The sequence below is a fragment of the Trichosurus vulpecula genome, chromosome 1, assembly GCF_011100635.1.
Source record: "Trichosurus vulpecula isolate mTriVul1 chromosome 1, mTriVul1.pri, whole genome shotgun sequence".
Lineage (NCBI taxonomy): Eukaryota > Metazoa > Chordata > Mammalia > Diprotodontia > Phalangeridae > Trichosurus > Trichosurus vulpecula.
In genome coordinates, this window is record NC_050573.1 from 229,694,949 (window position 1) to 229,712,205 (window position 17,257).

Genomic DNA, 17,257 nt, shown 5'->3' on the forward strand with positions numbered 1-17,257 from the left:
GAGGCAGACAGAGTTTAAGTGACTTCCCCAGGGTGTGTTTGAGGCTGGATTTGAACTCGTCTTCCTGACTCCAGGTATAGCACTCTATACACTGTGCCACCTAGCTGTCCCTAAATACATATTATACAAATATCAAGATCAAACTATCAACATCATAAAATATGTAGATAACAAATCAATAGATCTTTTAAAAGTCTTTTACAAATTCCACAGTAATAAAATCCTAAAAGGAATAGGTGAGGAGAGACTTTTCCTGAACAAAATTAAAACTGCATTAAGAGCCAACACAATACGAAATGGAGAAGAATTAGAAGCATTTCTACTAAGAATAGGTAACAAAGATAAGAATGCACAGTCTAACCCTTTTTATTTAACATGGTTTTAGATTTAACTAGCCATCACAGTAAGATAAGAAAAGGTATTAGAGGATTTTACATAGAAAATTTTTAAAAATCAAAATATCGTTTATTATGACATGATGAGTATATATCTAAATTCTTAAAGGAAAAGTTAAGTGAGTTATAGGGAGAAATACAGAGTAAAACTATAATCATGGGGAACCTCAATTTATCTCCTCTCAGACCTAGATAACTAACCAAAAAAAAAAAATGAAGGACTTGAATAGAATTTTAGAAAAGCTAAATATGACAGACCTCTGGAAAATATTGAATAGAAATAAAAATGAGCATATTTGTTTCTCAGCTGTGCATGGTGCCTTCACAAAAACTAACTGTATTTAGGGCATCAAATTTCACAAACATATGTAGAAGCAAATGAATCATTTTTCTAACTACAATGCAAAGATTAAAAGTTAAATGGCAACTAAATAATTTAATCCTAAAGAATGGGTGCATCAAAGAACAAATAATATTAAAAATAATTTCATTAAAGATGCTGATAACAAGAGACAATGTATCAAAATTGTGGGGATGTATGTAGGTGGCGGCTGGAAAGCAGGGACTAGCATGAACTCACCGCCAAGTCCCTCCAAAAACCTATAAAAAATGGCTCTGAACAAATTCTAGAGCTGCAGAACCCACAGAATAGCAGAGAGAAGCAGGGCTCCAGCCCAGGACAGCCTGGATGGTTGCTGGGTAAGGTCTATCGCATGGGGCTGGGAGTGGAGCGGAGCAGAGTTCAGCGTGGGCTGCGCCTGGACCAACCAGACCAGGAGCCTGGTGGAACAGGCCCTAGTGCCCTGATTCAGTGAGCTGTGGCAGTTTTCACACTTCTCAACCCACAAACACCAAAGACAACAGAGAAGGGTTAGTGGGAAAAACTGCGGGGGACAGAGTGAAAGGAGTTCTTGTTTGGCCACTGTCCCGGGAGCAGCAGAGGTGGTGCAGCTACACAACTACAGCTGCAGTTACTTCAGGCCCCAGAGCCACCTGGTGGGAGAAGTTAAGTGGTGGATCAGAGCAGGAGTGCAGAGCCTGCTTAAGAGCTGAGTCAGGTCCAGGTTGGTGGTCCTTGGGGGAGGAGGAGCACTGGTGTGGCACAGCTTGCTGTGTAGAAATAGCTCTGAAAACAACAGCGCAACCCCTTAAGCTTGGGACAAAGTACTCTCTACTCTACAAGCAGTCATACCCCCAAGGGTCAAGTAGTTGGCTGGGAACATGGCCAGGCAGCGAAAATGCACTCAGATTCAGTCTCAGACTTTGGAATCTTTCTTTGGTGACAAAGAAGACCAAAACATACAGCCAGAAGAAGTCAACAAAGTCAAAGAGCCTACATCAAAAGCCTCCAAGAAAAACATGAACTCGTCTCAGGCCGTGGAAGAGCTCAAAACGGATTTGGAAAGCCAAGTTAGAGAAGGAGAGGAAAAATTTGGAAGAGAAATGAGAGTGATGCAAGAAAACCATGAAAAACAAGTCAACAACTTCCTAAAGGAGACCCCCCAAAAATACTGAAGAAAACAACACCTTAAAAAAATAGACTAACCCAAATGTCAAAAAAGCTCCAAAAAGCCAATGAGAAGAATTCCTTGAAAGGCAGAATGGAAAAGGAGGTCCAAAAGACCACTGAAGAAAATACTACCTTGAAAATTCGAATGGAGCAAGTGGAAGTTAGTGACTTGATGAGAAATCAAGGTATTATAAAATAAAATCAAAAGAATGAAAAAAATAGAAGACAATGTGAAATATCTCATTGGAAAGACCACTGACCTGGTGAATGGATCCAGGAGAGATAATTTAAAAATTATTGGACTACCTGAAAGCCATAATCAAAAAAAGAGCCTAAACATCATCTTTCAAAAAATTATCAAGGAAAACTGCCCTGATAGTCTAGAATCAGAGGGTAAAACAGAAATTGAAAGAATACACTGATAGCCTCTTGAAAAAGATCCTAAAAAGAAAACTCCAAGGAATATTGTAGCCAAATTCCAGAGTTCCCAGGTCAAGGAGAAAACATTGCAAGCAGCCAGAAACAAACAATTTGAGTACTGTGGAAACACAGTCATGATAACACAAGATCTAGCAGCTTCTACATTAAGGGATCAAAGGGCTTGGAATATAATATTCAGGAGGTCAAAGGAGCTAGGATTAAAACCAAGAATCACCTACCCAGCAAAACTGAGTATAATGCTCCAAGGCAAATATGGACTTTCAATAAAATAGAGGACTTCCAAGTTTTCTCAGTGAAAAGACTCTGGTCACAGTAGTAAATAGAAAAATAGAAAATAGAAAATTTGACTTTCAAACACAAGAATCAAGAGAAGCATGAAAAGGTAAACAAGAAAGAGAAATCATAAGGGACTTACTAAAGTTGAACTATTTTATTTACATTCCTAGATGGAAAGATGATATGTGTAATCCATGAGACCTTTCTCAGTATTAGGGTAGTTGAAGGGAATATACATATATATAGACAGAGGGTACAGGGTGAGTTGAATATGAAGGGATGATATCTAAAAAAATAAAATCAAATTAAGGGATGAGAAAGGAATATATTGAGAGAGGGAGAAAGGGAGAGATAGAATGGGGTAAATTATCTCACATAAAAGTGGCAAGAAAAAGCAGTTCTGTTGGGAGGGAAGAGGGGGAAGGTGAGGGAGAACGAGTGAATCTTGCAGACATCAGATTTGACCTGAGGACGGAATACCATACACACTCAATTGGGTATCTTACCCCACAGGAAAGAAGGAGGAAGAAGATAAAAAAGGAGGGATGCTAGAAGGGAGGGCAGATGGGGGAGGAGGTAATCAAAAGCAAACACTTTTGAAAAGGGACAGGGTCAAGGAAGAAAATTGGATAAAGTTGGGATAGGATAGGAAGGAGGCAAAATACAGTTAGTCTTTCACAACATGAGTATTGTGGAAGGCTTTTGTATAATGTTACACATGTGGCCTATGTTGAATTGCTTGCCTTCTTAGGGTGGGTGGGTGGGGAACGAAGAGGGGAGAAAATTTGGAACTAAAAGTTTTAAAAGCAGACGTTCAAAAAAAAAGTGTTTGCATGCAACTAGGAAATAAGATATATAGGCAATGGGGCACAGACATCTATCTTGCCCTACAAGAAAGTAAGGGAAAAGGGGATTGGGGCAGGGTGACAGAAGGGAGGGTTGACTGCGGAACAGGGCAATCAGAATATATGCCATGTTGGAGTTGGGGGGAGGGTAGAAATGGGGAGAAAATTTGTAATTCAAACCCTTGTGACAATTAATGCTGAAAACTAAAAATATTAAATAAATAAATAATGATTAAAAAAAAATTGTGGGGATGTGGCCAAAGCAGTACTTAATGGAAAATATGCATCTCTAAGCAATTTCTTCAATAAAGGGGGAAGAGCAAATCAACTAAAAGGGACATGCTACTTAAAAACTAGAAAAATCAACGAATTAAAAACCGCAATAAACACCAAAACAGAAATCCTGAAAATGAAAGCAGATTAACAAAACTGAAAGCAAAAAAAAAAACAAAATTGAATAAGTAAAACCAGGGGCTGCTGAGGGGCAAGGGGGCACAAAGAGTAGATAAGCCATTAGCTAACTTGATTTAAAAGTGAAAAAAAAAGAAAAAAACCAACCTGTCAATATCGAAAATGAAAAAAGGAGAATTCACAGTCAATAAAGAAACAAAAGAAAGCAATTTTGCCAAACTATATGCCAATTAAAATGGCAATCGAAATTAAAGGGATGAATATTTATAAAACTATAAATTGCTCAGCTTAACAGAACACAAACACCTAGTTAAATAACTATCTTAGGAAAACGAAATCAAAAAAGTCATAAGTGAACTCATGAGCAAATTCTACCAAATATTTAAATAACAATTAATTCTAATAACAGATAAATTGTTGGAAAAAATGAGAAAAGAAGTCCTCCTAAATTCCTTTTATAATACAAATATGATTTTGATACCTAAACCAGGAAGAGTAAAAATAGAGGGGGAAAAAAAATAAAAACTATAGACCAATCACCCTAATGAATATTGATGCAAAAAAGTTTAAATAAACCAATAGCAAGCAAATAAAATTTCGGCATCACACCACAAAGATTTTTAAACACTATTACCAGAACTGCTATTAGAAAAACTGTAAACATAATGGACGGTATTAATAATAAAACTAACAAAAATCATATGATTATAGCAAAGTTGAAAAAGCTTTTTGACAAGATACAACACCCATTCCTTGTTAAAAGGAAAAAAAAAACAAACCACAGGAATAAACAGCTTTCTATCTAAATCCAAGAGCCAGTGTTATATACAATGGAGATAAGCTAGAGCCCTTTCCAATGTAAGATGGGGAGAGGGGGAGTGTAGAAGGGAGAAAGGGGGTTAAAGCAAAAATGTCCAATATCAACCATTACTATTCAATATAGTGCTAGAAATGCTAGCTGTATCAATAAGACAAGAAAAAGAAATTGAAGAAATGAGAGGCAAAGAAGAAACAAAATGATCACTTTCTGCAGATATGATGGTTTATTTAGAGAACCCTATAGCATCAACTAAAGAACTGAAAAAAAGATCAACTTTAGCAAAACTGCAGAACACAAATCCACACAAATCATCAGCATTTCTGTATTATTACCAACAAAATCTGGCAGGAAGAAAGAGAAAGAGAAATTCCATTTAAAATAATTATAGATAGCATAAAATGGTGGATAGGGAGTCCACTTGCCAGAACAACAGAAATTATATGAGCAGAATTACAAAATACTCATTATGAAAATAAAAACAACTAAGTAAGTGGAGAAATATTAATTGTTCATGGATATGCTGAGCCAATATGATAAAAATGACAATACTATTTACATTAATTTACATATTCAGTGCCATATCAAAAAAATTGGGAAAAAAATAACAAAATTCATTTGGAAGAACAAAATGTCAAGAATATCAAGGGAATTAAGTTTTAAAAGCACAAAAGAAAGGAGGCTAACACTTTTTCTAACAGCAATAGGTAATCTCTATTAAATTTCATTTTTTTTTGGATACTGATACTTCTAATCAATGTGTTAGTTGTCCCTCCCAGATCTGTATCATCTTCAAATGTGACAAGTATATTACCTGTGCTTTTACACAAATCATTCGTTAAAATGTTGTTAAGAACAACATCAAGGAAAAATCCATGAGAGGGACTCCATTAGAAACTCTCTATTCAAATTGACATTAAAACATTAATCGCCACCTTTGGGTCTAGTTAAATAATTTCAAATCCCCCCTAACTTGGGCATTCTTAACCTGAGGTATACTGGCAACCATGGAAATATTTCAAGGGGTCCATGAACCTGGATGAGAAACAAAAATCACATCTTTACTTCTATATAATTAGTTTCCTTTGTATACCTATTATTTTTTTCTGAGGAAGGGTTCATAGCCTTCAACAGACTACAAAATAGTTTCATGGTACAAAAAATTTAAAGAACCCCTACCCTAACTAAAATGTCTTTTCTAGCCCACACTTTCCTACTTTATCCACGAGGATTGGATGAAGGTTTTGTTTAAATGTCTATGTTGTAATCTAGGAATACCTATGGTATTCTGCTCTGCTTCCAGGCCAGTAAACAGGGTCTGGTTTTTTTTACCTCTTCCTTATCTTTTAAAATTTTTATTGCATTATGAAATGCAAAACAGATGATTTTGATTACATTAAATTGAAAAATTTTTGCACCAAGCCAATGCAACCAAGATTACAAGGGAAGCACAAAGCTGGGAAACAATTTTTATAACCAGTGTCTCAGTTAAAGGCTACATTTCTAAATATATAGAGAGAACTGAGTCAAATTTATAAGAATACAAGTCATTCCCCAATTGATAAATGGTCAAAGGATATGAACAGGCAGTTTTCAGATGAAGAAACTAAAACTATATATGATCATACGAAAAAATGCTATAAATCACTATTGATTAGAGAAATGCAAATCAAAACAACTCTGAAGTACCACATCACACCTATCAGATTGGCTAACACAGCAAAACAGGAAAATGATAAATGTTGGAGAAGATGTGGGAAAATTGGAACACTAATGCATTGCTGGTGGAGTTGTGAACTGATCCAACCATTCTGGAGAGCAATTTGGAACTATACCTAAAGGGCTATAAAACTGTGCATACCCACATCATATCTAGCAATACCACTCCTAGGTCTGTATCCCAAAGGGATCATAAAAATGGGTAAAGGACCCAAATGTAAAATATTTAGAGCAGCTCTTTTTGTGGAGGCCAAGAATTGGGAATTGAGAGGATGTACATCAATTGGGGAATGGCTGAACAAGCTGTGGTATATAAATGTAATGGACTACTACTGTTCTATAAGAAATGATGGGCAGGTAGACTTCAGAAAAACCTGGAAATACTTATATGAACTGATGCTGAGTAAAGTGAGCAGAACCAGGAGAACATTGTACATAGTAGCAGTCACGACTTTATGCATTGGTAACTAAGGTGGGACTTTCTCACTGTTTTGGAATGATAAATTAATTAAGTCTCTTTGATTGAGTCTTATTAGGTGCTAAACCCCAGGTCCACACCCTTTTACTACTAGGTACAAAGCCCCAGGCTGGTTAGCAAACTATTCCCTAGTTTGAGAGAGGCAGGGAAGCCCCCAGGGCCCTAAGGGGAGTTGCTAAGACCAGAGCCATTAGTAAGAGCCTAAGTTCTGGTCACTCAGATGATGTTTGATGATGGCTAAAGAGTGTATAAAAAGAGAGAACAGAGCTATTTGCTAGAGGCTCTCACTCCTGGAGGAGTGTTGGCACAGGACTCTGGGCAGCTGCTCTAAGAGCCTCCCGGCTTACCCAGATTTTGATGGTTTCTTGGTAACTATGAATTGTATTTGGTCTGTTTATAATGTGTATTTGTAATTCGTTTGTATTTGCTCTGAAGTTCAGCGTGCTGGCTTTTCCCCCTGAACTAAGTGAATGATATTTGTATGTTGCATTGAAATAAGATTGTTAACCCCTTAACGTTGCTTTCCTTGGTAAAGCAGATCAAAAGAACCTGTGCTGGCAGTGTTCTTGTTGTTGGGCTTATGTTGGTCTTTCGCCCTCCCACAACAGCTACTAGCCGAATTGTTACAACAAGTTCATAGACTTGGCTCTTCTCAGCAATGCAAGGATCGAAGACAACTCCAAAAGACTCATGATGGATGCTGTCCACATCCAGAGAAAGAACTATGGAGTCTGAATGCAGATTGAAGCATTCTATTTTCTCTCTCTTTTTTTGTTGTTGTTTCATTTCTTCACTCTTGTGGTTCCTCTCATTGGTTATAATTCTTCTTTATAACATGAATAATGTTAAAATATGTTTAATATGAATATACATGTAGAGTTTATATCAGATTGCACACCATCTGGGAAGGAGAGAGGGGCAGAAAATTTAAAACTCAAAAGCTTATGGAAGTGAATGCTGAAAACTAAAAATACATTAATTTTTTAAAAATTGGTAAAATTTTTTAAAATGTTGTTGTATTAAATTTGAGTCAGTACTCTAACGTGGTAAGATCTTTCTAGATCTTGATTCTGTTGCCTATATCACTCCCAGGTTTGCATAATGCACAAAAGAGGTACCCATGCTATCTATGCCTCCTCATTCATGTCATAGATAAAAAATGTTGAGGAGAAAAGCACCTAAGACATACTCCCTGGGGCACATCTTCACCACTAACATCACTTCAGGTTTACTTTAGTACTTAAATGAAAGTAACCCCATCAATGTGGATATTCCCTCCAGGAGTACAGACTATAACCCATCTGTGTTCTCATACTATGTGACCCTTTATCAAGCTCTCTCATAAATCCTCTACAGGGGTTTACTTAACATCTTAGGGACAAATCTATATATTTAAATCTGTGGATCAAAACCTATTTATTGAGTATGGATACTAATGGGATACATGGATATTACAGCAATTAGGGTGGGACTTTTTTTTACTATCTTCTCTTTTAGAATACTAAAGTAATCAAGTGTCTTTGATTAGTCTCACTAGGTGCAAAGCCCCAGGCCCACACCCTTTTGCTGATTAGGTATGAAGCCTTCGGGGCCCTAAGAAGGGTACATAAACTCAGAAGTTAGCGTTTTGTCTGGGGCTCTCAATCACTGGAAGAGTGTTGATGTGAAGGCTCTGGGTAGCTACTGGAGCTCCCCAGCTTTGAAGAAAACCCAGATGTTGGTGCTTCTCTTTTCGGTAACTATGTATGTGATGTCTTGATCAGACAAAGCCTGTCTATTTGAATTGTATTATTTGATCTGTTGATATTTTCTGTTTGTAATTTCTATTTGTATTTGCTCTGAAGTTCAGGGTACTGGCTTTTCCTCCTGCACTAAGTGAATGATATACGTATGTTTAATTAAACTAAGATTGTTAACCCCTTAAAGTTGCTATCCTTAGAAAAGCAGATCAAAGAATTTGCGCTGGTAGCTCTTGTTGCTGGTCTTAATGGGGTTTCGACTGTGGGAGCCCCCTTGAATTCTCCTTGAATCTTCCCACTTGATGAGGCTTTTGCCTGAGGCCATAAGCCTTTCATTATTGCTAGACCAAAATCTCTAGGTTACTCTTAACCTAGCCTAGCACTCCATTGTCTGGCTGATTTCCTGTAGGGAGTTAGTGCCGACCCGGGGCTGCTCGGACCCTAGCACTTGGCCTATTTCCTGGGTAATACCAGACAGGCTTAGTAGGAGTTGGAATGGTAGGCGCCTGGAGGAAAGACTTCCGTCCCTATCAGCCCCTCTAACAGCACCCCACTTGCTCTGATAGCCATCCTTTCTCATGCAGGCAGAGTCCATCCACCAAGGACTCACAAGCCCAGTAGGAGGAACACAGTTGGCCACTACCTAATGCTCTTGAACCAGTGCCTAACACAAACATGCTTTAATTAATGGGAACTTCTTGGATACTTTACAAGGGCATCCTGCCCCGTGCCTCACATAGCTCATACAGTCTGATACCAGTTTGTATCCTGTTCCCAGCCTTCCCTGTCACTGTAGAATAGCACCCCCTGTTCTGTTCCCATACTCTATGGAAACCACCTTACCACAGCCCTAGTTTTCTCATACGTTTGTAGGCAACATAGTTTACAACAATCCAGATTCTTCCCACCAGATATCGATCTTCCCATGCTCTCATCCCCTTACCCCTTGAACACCTGCTTCTGCTTATGTAGTGCAAAAACCTATAAATATGGATAATGGCTTCTGATAAATCGGAGTTATAACCATCATTGCTCCCGCCTCGTCATTGCGTACTGAGATAGGGCAACTTGCTGGTCAAGACCCTAGCAATTTCCAACCTTGATCCTTTCAAAATGTCTAAGCCCAAATCTGTTACCTTCAAACTAGCCTAGCTCTCCACTGTCTGTTTTATCTCCAGGTAACCTTCAGCTACTTCCCACCTTTAATCCCATTCTTTTGGTTCCTGGAGTCTGACCTCACCCCAGTGCCATCAAGCTCCTCCTCAGACTCCTCCTCAAGGCCCTCCCTAAACCCCTCCTGCCATAACCCCTGGACCACCCTAAATCCCTCCCACAATCTCTCTGTATATAAATTTCATCTTGCCTCCATGAAGGTGCTCAGATTCAATCTACCTCAGATTGAATCTAGCCCGCTTGTGAAAACAAGTGTCACAAATGGTGAGATTTCTTAAGACTACCCATCATGGTAAATCTATGAGAAGGCTTGAGTCCAATTCATTCGAGCAGGACCCGGTGTGTTGGTATTTTGGGGTGTCGAGCACCCCTAAAACACATGGTTCCCTGACCTCATCAGTCTTGTTGGGTCTTACACCCCTATAGCAGCTGCAAGCCACATTGTTGTTAAAATGGACAGTCCATTGTTTGTTCTTCAGTACTGATACATGATCAGCCCACTTCCTTTTTTGGTTATACATCTCTCTGCTGATGTCCTTTATACTGCTTCTCTTGTATGATTATTTTTTGGTCTGGGCAATAAACTGCATCTAAGGATCAAGTACTATACTAAGAAGAGTTTCTGAGTACAGAGAAGGTCTTCATCAGTGGACTGCTTGAATTCTTCATGGGTCATGGCAACCCATGAAAGAAACAAAAAACAAAATGGCTCTATGTTGACAGATTCATTAATCATTACTTGTATCTGATCGTTTGACCAGTTCCAGATCCTTTTAACTGTATGCTATCCTACGGCCCACATTTTCTATCTTGTCAGAGAAGATAATATAAGACTATCAAATCCCTAGCTGAAATCCAAGCATACTACACATCTACACCTATATTAATATTTCCTAATGATATTCTTTTGATCAATTTAGTAACTGTATCAGAAGAGAAAATCTGGTTTAAAATCTTTCTCTGTAGTACTTTTAATTAATATAAAGTATGGTATAATGGAAATAGAGATGGCCTAAGGGGAAATAAAAAATGGTTCAAGTCCTAACTCTAACATATACTGAATGTGTGCCTTGGGCAAGGGCAGGTCCCTTCCAACTCTGAAATCATATGATTTTGTGAAGTTGTGTTCCTTTAGCTTCCTAAATTATGAGAGTATGTTGAATTAAAATTTTTTTTAAAAAAGCTTCAAGGATTTTTCTACAAAAACTTCTGTCATCAGACTTTTACCTTACAAAAACATGGCAACTTTTATAGTTGACTTCATAGCATACTAGAGCAAGGCAGAACTTTAATTACAAATGAAATGTCTACAATAATTGTCTTTTTTTTTCCTTCAGGTCTTTGACCTTCATATATGAAGATGAAATAGGGAGTTGATTTTCTTACATTGTAAGGGCAATGCCTTTTTTCCTTAGCCCTTTATAGTTACTATCCTTTCCCCATACCAATATCTGTGCCTGGTTAAGTAGCCACAGACCAAAAGGGAAGAGAACAGAAGGGAGTAAACAATTATTAAAGAGTCTAGTATGTGCTAGGCACTGTGCTAAGTATTTTACAAATATTATCTCATCCAATCCTCACAACAATCCTGTGAGGTAGGTGCTACTATTATTCCCATTTTAAAGTTAAAAAAAAAAAACTGAGACACAGCTTAAGTGACTTGCCCAGGGTTACAGCTACTAAGTGTCTGGAGTAAAACTTGAACTCAGGTATTCCTGATTCTAGGTTATCTATCTACTGGGCTGCCTAGATGCCAACAAAACAAAGATAACTAGCTTAAATAAGCATTGGTTCAGGTCTGCCAAAAGGACGAAAATGTGAGTAGTTTGTGCAATATTCTAGTATACTTAAATGATTTTTCTTAAAGTAAAGTTTAGTAAAAATTAGTAAATTTTTAAAGAATTAAGTAAAAATTGGAATTAATTCCTAATTATTCTAAGAAATATTAAGTAGTCTGGAAAATCTTTTCATGTATGAAATAATACTTCTGTTTATTTAATTCTTTTATTATCATCTTTTACCTGTAACACAGCAGGCAATGTCTTTAAAAAACCAACCCAGTTTGAGGAACCAAGGACAAAATCAATACTACAATACAGCAAATACAAAAAAGCTAATATGATTTTAGGCTGCATTTAGAGAGGCAAAGCACTCAAATCTAAGAACATGTTAGTCCTTACAGCAGAAGTCTGTCCTGGTCAGACCACAGAGAGAGAATTTTGTTCTTTTCTGGAAGCCACAGTTCAGAAAAGAGATTAATAAAATGAAGAGAGTCCAAAGGAGGGAAAGCAGGATGGTTAAAAGTCCATGCCATATCTAGATTGGTTGAAGGAATTGGTGACATTTAGTCTAGAGAAAATAGAGAGTATATTGGCGGCTGTCTCTAATTACTTGAAGGGCCGTCATGTGAAAGAAAAATTATCCTTTTTTGGCCTGACTCTGGGGGGTGAAAATTTAGGCTTGACATTAGGAGAAACTTCCTGCCAATTATAGCTACCAAAAAAAAAAACTGCTTCAAAAGTCAGCGGGTTACTATTTTCAGAGGAAATCTTCAAGCCAAAGGCTGAATTGATAACCATTTGTCAAGGATGTTATCAAGGCAATTCTTGCACAGAAAGGAGTTGATAAATGAACAAATGAATGGAAAAAAAAAGAGTAAGTGCTTATTTAGTGCTTACTCTGTGCCAGGCATTGTGCTAAGTATTGAGGATACAAAGATAGGCAAAAATAGTCCCAACCCTCAAAGAGTTCAAACACTAATGAGGGAGACAATATATAAACAGCTAGTCACATAAAATATGTGTATGTGTATGTATACATTCAAATAGACATCAATGGTTAAATGGGAAGTAATTTCAGAGAGAAAGCACTAGCAGCTGAGGGAATGTAGGGATGGGGGTGTGAGAAGTGGTTGCTCAGGAAAATCTTAGAGGAGGGATTTGAGTGGGGACTTCAGGGAAACCAGTTCCTTCCAATTCCGATTCTTGTGGTTCTGATATTCTCACTTTTTGTATTTGCCTATAGTTTAAAAACATTACATAAAACAAGGACTCTTAGAACAACAGTTCTTCTATGTTCTACTGATACTCAGTTGGACTCATGGTGACAAATTATAGACTTAGAACATGAAGGAAACTTATAGGTCATCTAGTCCAATCTCTTCATTTTATGGATTAAGAAGGCGAAACCCAGAGAGTTTTAGATTCTCAAAGTCACACAGTAAGTAGCAGAGCTGGTATTTGACTTCTGGACTCCAAATTCAGCACTCTTTCAAATGTACTATGCTACCTCATTCGAACAATGGCTAACTGTAACTAAGGTAATTTTACCTATTTATTAAAAGAATTCATCTCTCATGACTATGAATTTAAGAAGCTTATCATAGAAAGTCTACTTGAAAAATCTTTTTTTCCCAACTGAATAAATACCTGTTAAGCTCTTAACCTGTGCAAAGTTCAGGTAAGACAATCCCTTATCCTTCCAGAGTTCCTACCCTGAAAGGAAGAATGTATTTCAGGGTTAAAAAAAAAAAACAAAAACAAAAACCAGGGAACTGGATGCCTCAAAAACGGGAAATGAGATATGCACAGTTTTATAGCCCTTTAAGTAAAGTTCCAAATTGCTCTCCAGAATGGTTGGATCAGTTCACAACTCCACCAACACAGTATCATGGTATTTTTAACCAAATTTATAATTTCACTGATGTAGGATACTCTTGAGCAGACATCCTCTACCAACAAGGATCAACAATTCTGCAACTTACTGTGCTGTAAATCTGAGAGCATGGAAAGTTTAAATGGCATCCCCAGGGTCACAAAGACAGTATGTATTAGGGGCAGAATTTGAGTCCAGGTCTTCTTGACTCTGAGGCAGTTCTTTCTGCACTATGTGTCCTGCCTTCGAAAAGTTTAAAGCTAAAAGAAACCTTACGGATTATATATTCCAAACTCATTTTACAGATGAGAAAATGATGACCCAGTTAGGCCACATGATAAATTGGAACAAATACTGAACCTACAGTCACCTAGAGGATGACGAATGCCCTCCCCTCTCCACCCAGCGCACCTGGCTTGGCATCTCAGTGACAACACTGGCAGTGTGATACTGGGCAAATCCCTTCATTTTTCTCTGCTTCAGTGTACTCACTGTGAAAATGGAATTCTGCTACTTGTATTACCTACTCTTAATGGGTGCTGAAATAAAGTGCAACAATCAATAAACATTTATTAAGCACTTACTTTGTGCCAGGCTCTAGGGATATAAAAAAAATAAAAAATTAAACAACTTTGATCTCAAGGAGTTTATATTTTATTAGGAGAGACAACAGAAACATACATATACATAAAGATAAAATAAATACAAGTTAATCAGGGAGAGTAAAGCATGGGAATGAGGAGAGGTAAAGAAAGGTTTACAACACAGCGGGCTGCTTGAGCTGAATCTTGAAAGGAAGAGGGGGATTTTATGAGATGCAGATAAGGAGAAAGTTCATTTCCAGAGCTGTCAGATTGGCCAATGAGAAGGCACAATGATGGGAGATGGAGTGTCCTCGGTCAGGAACAGAAAATTGGACAGTATTGCTGGACTATATAGGGTAAAAAAGGGAATAATGTGTAAATAAGTCTGTTAAGAGAGATTGAGGGAAGAAGGCAGTTAGGTGGCACAATGGATAGAGTCCAGGAGTCAGGAGGACCTGAGCTCAAATTTGGCCCCAGACACTTACTGGCTGTGTGACCCTGGGCAAGTCACTTAACCCCAATTGCCCTTGAAAAAAATTGGAACCTGATTCTTAATGGCTCTGAAAGCAAAAAGAGCTCATATTTGAATACAGAGGCAAAAGTGAACCATTGGAGTTTACTGAGTTGGGGAGTCACATAGTTCTGTGCTTCAGGACAATTATTTTCTCTGCTGTGTGGGGGATGAAGAAACTTGAGTCAAGGAGACCAATTAGGAGTACAATGAAATAGTACAGGTAAGAGATGATAAAGTCTTGACCTAAGATAGCAGCTGTGTGAGCAGAAGAGTCAGATGAGAGAAACATCCAGGAGTAGAAACAACAAAATGTAGTAACTGATTGGATATGTGGGGTTGAGGAAGAATAAAAAGTCAAAGATAACTCCAAGGTTACAAACCTGGGAGACTGGAAGAATGGTGCCTTAGGCAGAAATAGGTAAGTTTGGAAGAGGGGTAGGTTTTGGGAAAAAGATAGTGAGTTCTGTTTTGGCTATGTTGAGCTTAACATTTCTCTGAAAATGTTCAGTTTAAAATGTCCAATAGACAGTGATGAAGGACTGATGCTCAGAGGACAGATTAACACCAGAGATACAGAGATCTGGGAGTCATCTGCATAGAGATAATAATTAAACCCACAGGAATGCACAAAGTTACCCAACAAGAGTATAGAGAAAAAAGATAAAGCAGCCTATGACAGAGCCTTGGGGAAACCCCACAATTATATATGAATGATGAGCAGATTAAAAATTGCTTTTTTCATCTTTTGTCACCTTGTCAATTTGTGAGGTCATCCAGCTGGTCTTTCTGAGTAGATGTTAGACCAAACTCCTTTGACCGGTTATGGATTTCATCCAGAAGGCGCCCAAATATTCTAGGGCTTGACGAAACCCGCAGAACTTCATTTACAAAGAGGAGAATCTGAAGAACCTCACCAAGCACATGCCTTCATCAACTTGAAATATGTACCATATCACCTTCATAACAGTGGTGAACATCTATATCAAACATATTTATCTGTCTTATTCCTTGCCTAATATAATTTTGACATACCCATGGGAGGTACCTTTTAAGATGAGAGTCTTTAAATAAACATTTTACTCTACTAAAGTATATTATGTAGGTAGAATTAACATAATTCAATATCTCTACCCTTTAGTTAATCGATTTAACTTTACACTATTTTTGACCCTAGAATCATTTCTCCCATTGTAGAGCATTAAAAATCTCACAATTTCTCTTCTCTTTCCCCACGTACCACCCTGCTTCAGGTTCTCAAAATGCCAATTTTCTATTAAAAGACTAGCCACCTAGTTCTTCCTGTACTAATCCACTCTTCAAACAACTTATAGAATATTCTTCCTCAAAGACCGTTTTCATTATATAATTCACCCTGAGAATATCCATAACTTTCTATTGTCACTACTGAATTCAACATTTATTAAGCAGCTACAATGGGCAAGGACAGACCAGTGCTATTTTTAGTAATATACCACATACTAAGCTAACCTTAACAATCAAGGCCTTCCATTAACATTAGTTCTCAATATTCTACCACACTGATAGCCAGGCCAATCTAGTAAGCAGGCAATCAAGCAACAAGTATTAAGTACCTATATACCAGGCACTGGGGATACAAGTTTATAAACAGAAATAATCCTTGTTCTCAAGGAGCCTATCTTCTATCCTTGCAGTTTCTTACACAGGAGATTGTTCTTGGAAATTTCTGTTAAAGGACGGAAGTTTTCTCCATAATTAAGTGTAGTCTCATTTGAAAGACACTGGGATTTCTTTATTCCTTTTCTAATCAAGGTACTTGCTAATTAAAGAATTTTCATCAATATTCCCTCTAATTAATGCTTTGAGCAAATGATGCAACATGAGCATAAAACTATTAAAGACTGAGTACATGATTAAATAAAAACTACACAATCAATATGGAGAGTAAGATGGATAAAGACTGAACCTGTGATTTTAGTGGTATATAAAACTCCCAAGTGAGGATTCTCCCTCTACCAAAACAGAATGGCACAAGAGTCATAGGGAGTTACCTGGCCAAAAGCACTGTGCCTTGAGTATATGACTCCACATGAGCATAAAACTATTAAGGTTGAGTACATGATCAAATAAAAGCTACACAATCAATAAGGATAAAGACTGAACCTGTGATTTTATTGGCATAAAACACTCCCAGGTGACGAATCTCCCTCTACCAAAACAGACTGGCATATTCTCTGTAACTCAAGAGTCACAGGGAGTTACCTAGCCTAGAGCACTGTAAGGTTAACATGACTAGACAGGGTCACATAGCTAGGTGTTGTTATAAGTCAGCCTCGAATCCATGTCAATGAGTTCAAATCTATGCCATGAGTTCAAATATAAATTCAGACACACATTAACTATGTTGCCCTGAGCTAGTCACTTAGCTTATTTGCCTCAGTTTCCTCAGCTTTAAAATGGAAATAAGCACTTATCTTCCAGGGTTGTAATGATCAACTGAGATAATATTTGTATATTACTTAGCACAGTGTTTGGCACATAGTAAGCCCTGTATAAATGCTAGCTATTGCTTTTACTCTGATTATTTGTTGGGGGTGGTGAAAGAGAGGGAATAATTAAAGACTTCATGGAGGAAGGAAGTGAGCCTTTGAGAAAGAGACAAAAGCCTGAGATAAGCAAGGAGTGAATTTCAGACATGAGGGATGGCTTGTGTGAATCAATC

The 17,257-nt window shown here is 37.6% G+C and overlaps 1 protein-coding gene across 1 annotated transcript in view; it reads right to left on the reverse strand.

The window, feature by feature from the left end:
* The window catches only part of ANKRD12 (ankyrin repeat domain 12), a 207,261-nt gene that overhangs the window by 176,182 nt on the left and 13,822 nt on the right, over positions 1-17,257 (reverse strand). The window lies entirely within an intron of this gene.